Here is a 7,448-nt window from a genome sequence, read left to right on the forward strand (position 1 = left end):
GCTGCCTTGTGTCATGTTCTAACAAATGCCTAGTCATATCCGAGAAACATAGAACAATATCTTACACAGCCAATGATTCAAAATTTCTGCATAAACCTCATGTGTATTCCATGGTTTATTGCATTAAAAAATGTCACTGGTGCTCGGAGGCAATCTGGCACTCCTGCCGACAATGATATTTCCTTGGTATAACAGGCCATTAAAGCAATGAAAATTTTACAGCCTCCAAAAACATGTGCACTACTGCAGAGGCAAGAATATTCTCAAGGGCCTAACCATATTAGGGAAATTTACAACAGCAAACTACAGCCTAGAAATTGCAGTATCTCAGTCAATTATAAACCGGCAGTGCACTTTTCCCTTCATACACTGCAGAGCATACAAAACACAGTGGGCTGTCAGGGACCAAAGGTTGGTCAAGAGGTGTTGGGGAGATGTTTGGGGAGGGGCCATAGTGGGGCAAGAAAGTGCCATTGGTCAGATGCAATATTGGGGTGGGGGGTGGAGAATGGAAATGGGGTTCAGATCAATGAACAAAGGATTGGGACAGGGAAGACTTGTGGCCAAATGAGGAACAGGGCTTAGTCGGAGGCACTGGCCTTCAAAAGAGTGTGGATGGGGTGGGGGATTGATGTTGGCCATTGAAAGATTGGGGCCAGGAATGGGGGAGGGATTGGATGCTCCACTGATTCTCCAATGTACCTTTCTTAAGATTGGAAAGTCAGAGGTAGGATGGTAAGGGCTAAAGAGTGTTGGGGCCTTGGGGGATCTGGGTGTTGGAGGGTTGAGCAACTTGAACTATCAGGGAGTTGGGACTGTTGGCTAACTGGGCTGAGATGATGTGTAATAGATTGTAAATATGAGGCTTTCCTTGATGGAGTGCTGTATGGCATTGTGCTATGAAAAAGTGGTTATCCCAGGAATGACCAAGAATGGTTAGTCTAATTTCCCAGTAGTGCTGACATCACATTAGACGTGCATGCACAACTCACACCAGGAAGTACCAAGTCAAATTTTTAGAATGATATGAAACAACCTGGAAATGATCAAACAATGTTTTACCCTGATCAAACATGTTTTTTACTCTGAACAAACTCATGTTTTACTCTGTCCAAAGTGCATTTTTATTGAGGTAATCCTGTAACAACCAACACCAAACCATGGAATTTCTAACTCTACATTCCTTCCTTATTATTTCTCCACTTCACTGCAGTTTATACTGCTTCCCACTTACTTTAAATAAGAAGTTATGACTCAATATTGTAATGTGTGGAGCGCATAATGTCTAGTGCACCCCAGACACTGGCCCAGACATTTCTGAGGAATGTTAGCATTTCCATGTGGATCTGATGGGATTCTCTCCACTCAATATTTTGTAGACTCACTCAGTTTAAATAATAAATTGATTTTTCATTCTTCCTTCCAAAGTGGATAACCTCACGTTTTCCCATGATATATTCCATCTGCCAACTTCCTGTCAACTCACTTAACCTATCTATATTCCTTTGCAGGCTCTTTGTGTTCTCTTCACGACTTGTTAACCCATCTTTGTTTGTATCATCAGCAAATTTGGAAGTAGTGTGCTTAGTCCCCTTCTACAAGTCATCAGTATAGATTATAACACCACTGATCGATGTGGCACCCCACTGGATACTGTTCGCTAATATGAAAATGACCCATTTATTCTGACTCTTAACTTTCTGTTGGCTAGCCACTCCTCTGTCCATGCCAATATATTACCCCAGCTCCACATGCTCTTATGCAGATCACAATTGTCATTTCAAATTGCCTGGAGACATTTTTCTTAATGTATAAAAAACCCAGGCAAATGACAGAATGCCAATTTGTGACAACGAAGGAGACCAGTCAGTTCAAAAGATTCATGCTGACTCCCAGCAGAGCAATCACATTAATCCCTTTTGTCCTCTTATTTTCTTGTAACCCTACCATTTATTCTCTCTCATAGGCCCTTCAACACCCCTTTGATTCATTTGTCACTTTCCTACACTAGAGCTAAACTACAGTACCCATTTAGCCTACCAGCATGTCTTTGGGATGTGCAGAATATATTTCCAACATGGTTATCAGAAATGAAATGGGGAAGGATTGAGTAGGCAGGATTTCTTTTCCCTTGAGAAAGCTGAAGACTGACTTTATTTCACAGAGTTGGACAGCATGGAAACATTGAGTCCATGCCAATCATCAAGCAGCCATTTACACTAATCCTATTTCATTCTCCCCATATTCACCTCAATTCCTGCCAGAGTCTACCACTCACCCACTCAACAGGAGGCAACTTACAGTTGCAAACTAGCCTATGAACCTGCACGTCTTTGGAATGAGGGCAGAAACTGAAGCACCCTGAGGAAACCCACAGAGTCACTGGGAAAATAGGAGAACACTGAATAGCAGAGGTCAAGGCTGAACTCGGGTCTCTAGAGCTGTGAGTCTAGAACTATACCAATCCAAATCTTTAAAATTTAGAAAGGTTTTTACAGTGTAGACACCAAGTAAACTTTGCAACTTATAGAAAAGCAAAACTAGAGACCATCAGTATAAGACAGTCACCAAAAAAGTTAAATGGGGAATTAAAAAGAAACTACTTCTTTGAGAAAATGGTTCAAATATGGAATTTGTTATGACAGTGAACGATTGAGGTGAGAAACACAGATGCACTTAATGGGAGACTAGTTAAGCAGTAGGACATGGCAAGATACTTGGAACAGAGGTTCTAAGGAGATGAACAAGGGTGAGTAGTTGAAGTTTCCAACAACATGACAAAACTAGTTTTCTAAGCTGTTGTAAGAAAATATGAAAAACTAAGTTCAACAATTTAATCTGGAATAATTAATTTGTATTAGGTCTTTATTTTTGTTGGCTTTAGAACCGGAGATACAGTTACTGTCATTATAGTAAGATGAACATTTAATGGATAGGGCGACCCGAAAGGAAGTGCTTCAGCTGCTATTTACCTTCCTATTCTTCTTTTTCCTTGTCATCCACCTCCATCACTGCTCTACCTCCTGCTTTCAGTTGCTTGCTGTATGACTGATAAGCAAGAGGTGTGCCCTCATGATGGTGAGGCTGTACAGCAGACAATGTGGCATCTCGCCACCTACTCAGCTGAGTACTAAAAGGCTTCTCCAGAGCAGTTCAAGTTGTAAAGTGTTGTGTCTGCATGGGTTTCCTCCAGGTGCTCTAATTTCCTCTCACATTCCAAAGACGTATGGGTTAGGAAGTTGTGGGCATGCTATGTTGGCGCCAGAAGCGTGGTGACACTTGCGGGCTGCCCCAGAACAGTCCACGCAAAAGATGTCTTTCACTGTGTTTCGATGTACATGTGACTAATAAAGAAATCTAGATCTTATTTCAGCATGCCAGTGGTCTGCTCTGCCTTGTTTTGTGTGGCAGCAGAACATCTATTAGGTTGCACGTTGGAGACATCAGTCATATTATCAGCAAATGCTCCCTGTCGACCTCCAGTCATCCTTTGGTTTGCCTTGGCAGCTCTCAGTGGGTGGCTGCAGGGAAAACCATATTTGACTAACCTGTTGGACTTCTTTGAGGAAGTGACCTATAGAATAGATAAGGAGGAAATCAGTGGATATGGTGCATTTGGATTTCTAGATCAATAAGGTGGTGCACAAGAGGCTGGTAAACAAGGTTAGAATACATGAAATTGGGGCGTAATGTAGTGATGTGACTTGATAATTGATTATTAGACAGAAATCAAAGAGTGGGAATGAATAGCTCCTTCGCAGGTTGGCAGGTTGTGACTAATGGGGTGCCCCAGGGATCTCTGTCTGGTATTCATTAACCATATCATTTATTTGACTGAGGGGACATATTTCCAAGATAGCTGACAATGCTAAACTAGGTGGGATTGTGAAGACAGAAGAGGACATAAAGAGGGTTCAGAGGGATGTGTACAAGCTGGGTGAATGGGTGAAAACGTGGTAGATGGAATAGAATATAAAAAAAAGTGAGATCATCCAGTTAGGTGTACATAACAGAAAAGCAAAGTATTTGTTAAATGGTGGGAGATTGGGTAGTAGTAATGTTCAAAAGGACCTAATTATGCTTGTGCACATTTTATGCATAATTATGCATCACATCTACTGTGATGAAGTGCTTTGAGAGGTTGGTCATGGCTATAATTAACTCCTGCCTGAGCAAGGACCTGGACCCGTTGCAATTTGTCTACTGCCACAACAGGTCTACAGCAGACGAAATCTCACTGGCTCTCCACTCAGCCTTGGAGCACCTAGACAACAGCAGAACATACATCAGGCTGCTGTTTATCGATTGCAGCTCAGCGTTCAACACCATCATCCCCTCAGTACTAATTAAGAAGCTTCAAAACCTGGGCCTCTGTACCTCCCTCTGCAATTGGATCCTCGACTTCCTTATCAGGAGACTAGTCAGTGCGGATCGGTAGTGACACCTCCTCCTCGCTGACAATCAACACAGGCGCACCTCAATGATGTGTGCTTTACCCACTGCTCTACTCTGTCTATACTCATGACTGTGTGGCTAGGCACAGCTCAAATGTCATTTATAAATTCGCTGATGACACACTGTTGTTAGTAGAGTCTCAGATGGCGAAAAGGAGGCGTACAGGAGTGAGATAGATTGGCTGGTTAAGTGGTGTCGCAACAATAACCTCTCACTCAACATCAGCAGGACCAAAGAATTCAGGAAGGGGAAGTCGGGAGAACATACACCAGTCTTCATTGAGGGGTCAGCGGTGGTAAGGGTGAGCAGCTTCAAGTTCCTGGGCGTCAACATCTCACGGGACCTATCTTGGACTCAACACATTGATGCAACCGTGAAAAGCATGCCAGCGGCTCTACTTCATTAGGAGTTTGAGGAGATTTGGTACGTCACCAAAGTCTCTTGCAAATTTCTACAGATGTACAGTGGAGAGCATTCTGACTGGTTGCATCACCACCTGCTGCAGAGGCCCCAATGTGCAGGATCGAAAGAGGCTGCAGAGGTTTGTAGACTCAGCCAGCTCCATCACGGACACAACACTTCCCTGAAGGCCAACGTTCAGGTGCTGCAGGTAATTAAGAGGGTAAATGGGAGTGTGTTTGATTACAGGAATAAAGAAGTCATCTTGCAATTGTAACGGGTCTTAGAATGACCAAACCTGGAGTCTTGTGTATATTTTGGTTTCTTTACCTAAGAAAGGATGTACATCACAGGGGGAGTGCAGCAAAGATTCACGAGAATGGTTCCAGGAATGGCAGATATACAGCTTGAGGAGAGATTGAGTAAACTAAATCCTTCAGAATGTAGAGCTCATTGAAACTGACAAAATTCTTAAAGGGCTTGGCAGACTGCATGCAGCAAGTATGTTTCCTCTGACCGAAGAGTTCAGGACCAGAAGGCATAGTTTGAGAATAACAGGTAAACTGTTTAAGATGGAGATGAAAAGAAATTCCTTCATTCAAAGGATGATGAACCTTTGAAATTCTCTATTTCAGTAGGCTATGGAAGGAAATGGTGCTGAGGTGGAGGACCAGCCATGATCTTGATAATGGCATATGTTATGGACTAGGTTACTATTGGTGAATGTCCCTTTAAGATAGAACATAGTGGTGTGTGTGTGTGTGTGTGTGTGTGTGTGTGTGTGTGTGTGTGTGTGTGTGTGTCTGTGTCTGTGTGGTTATGACAACAGAAGATAAAGGATGTAATGATGTTTTTGAAGCAGTCAGTCGGAATCAGTCAGAGGAGGAGAGAGAGAGAGAGGGGGGGGAGAGAGAGAGAGAGAGAGAGAGAGACTAGCCTGCTAGTCTCTAGCGATGGATGAGAAACAGTAACTGTGCCTGTCACTACAATCCACGTATGGATTTTTGGAGTAATCCGGTGGAGTCCACTTTGTCGTTAACCTGTAGAGGGAAACAGGTATTTGTGTGGATGGCCACATCTCGGATGCCTTTCGGGGTGGCAGATACTTCGGAACAATCCAGTGGAGTTCACTTTGTTGTTGACCTGTAGAAGGAAACAGGTATTTGTGTGGACAGCCACGATTCGAGTGCCTTTTGGGGTGAGGAAGATGCGGTGGAGTGGTCACTGCTGAGTAAACACTGAGGTGTCGTTTGGGTTCCAAAGTGGAACATTTGGATTTCGTAATTACTTTCTATTTTCTCTCTACGTTTTGTCTTCAGTCAACGGTGGTCGTTGAAGAAGCCTTTGCTCACGTTTCACCTTACAGCTTGCTGAACTGAACTTTGAGAACCATTCATGGACTTGGAGTTTGGGAATTTGCCACACACACACTACGAGTTTAGTTTTTGGGGTTAATGTTTAAGATTTAACATTTTTACGTCTAACATTCTAACATTTATACTTTTATTTTTCTTATTATCATAAGTAGTTATTAATAAAATAGTTTTTAACACTTACACATGACTTGGTGTGTTTCTTTTGTTGCTGGTTCGTAACACATAGCAGGTACAAAGGGTCACATGGCCTATTCCTGATCCTATTTCCTTTTTTCTTATGAATTAAGCTCCCTGACTGAAGCCAGGACCATGGACATTGATGTGTATGAATTTCTGCCTACACCAGTTGGAGTTTGAGAGATTGGAATTCTTTCTGCTTGTGGTTTAAATGAGAGTTAATACCGAGCACTCACAAACTGAAGTGTTTATCCAGTGGCACCCTGCCACAGTTATCCTCAACAGTCATGTGCTCACCCTGCCTCCTGATCATTGCTGAGAGAGAATGAAATACAGTCAGCTGTCTTGAGTGGAGAGGGACTGCACTTTCTTGATGCAACAGTGGAAGTCCAACTCCAGTCGAGAAGCAGGCAGACACATGAAAGTTTGCAATCAATAACAATACAATCCTTGCTCTGCACTGAGTATGAAGTTCCAGAAAATAGCAGGTGACAGATTTCCATGAGGCACACTTACCGAGCTGTGGACATCTCACATGCTGTTTGTGGTTGAGGTTCAAGCAGGAGAATCGCTCCCTGAAAGGTCTTCTCCCTCCTCCTCCAGTTTATTCTAACAGCTTATCCTATTCATACTCTCACTTTTGCTGGCTTTCATGGAAAGTGCCACTAAATTAACCTACGTAAGGAAGTAACTGTGCAGAAGTCTTGAAATTAGGACTGAGTCTTTCAGTTCTTAGCACATGACCCCCCCACTCCTCCTAACCCCCACCAGAGATGTTGTCAGCTTTCGACAACTAGAAAGCACTAACATACAATCACAGTAACAGTCAGTAGAAATCAATCAGTAATTAACCTGGAAATAGTTGAGAAACCACTTGAATATCACTAACGATGGAGGATCTTTTCTTCTGCTGAACATGTGCACAGTCTTGTGTGATTAAGAGGTAGCATTAGATTGAAGTGCTGTGTTAAATAATAGTAGCAGAACTAAAACAGTGCTCTCCACTTCACTTCCTCCAGTGGGCATACATTGATTGATGCC

Source organism: Pristis pectinata, chromosome 11 (assembly GCF_009764475.1).
Source record: "Pristis pectinata isolate sPriPec2 chromosome 11, sPriPec2.1.pri, whole genome shotgun sequence".
NCBI lineage: Eukaryota > Metazoa > Chordata > Chondrichthyes > Rhinopristiformes > Pristidae > Pristis > Pristis pectinata.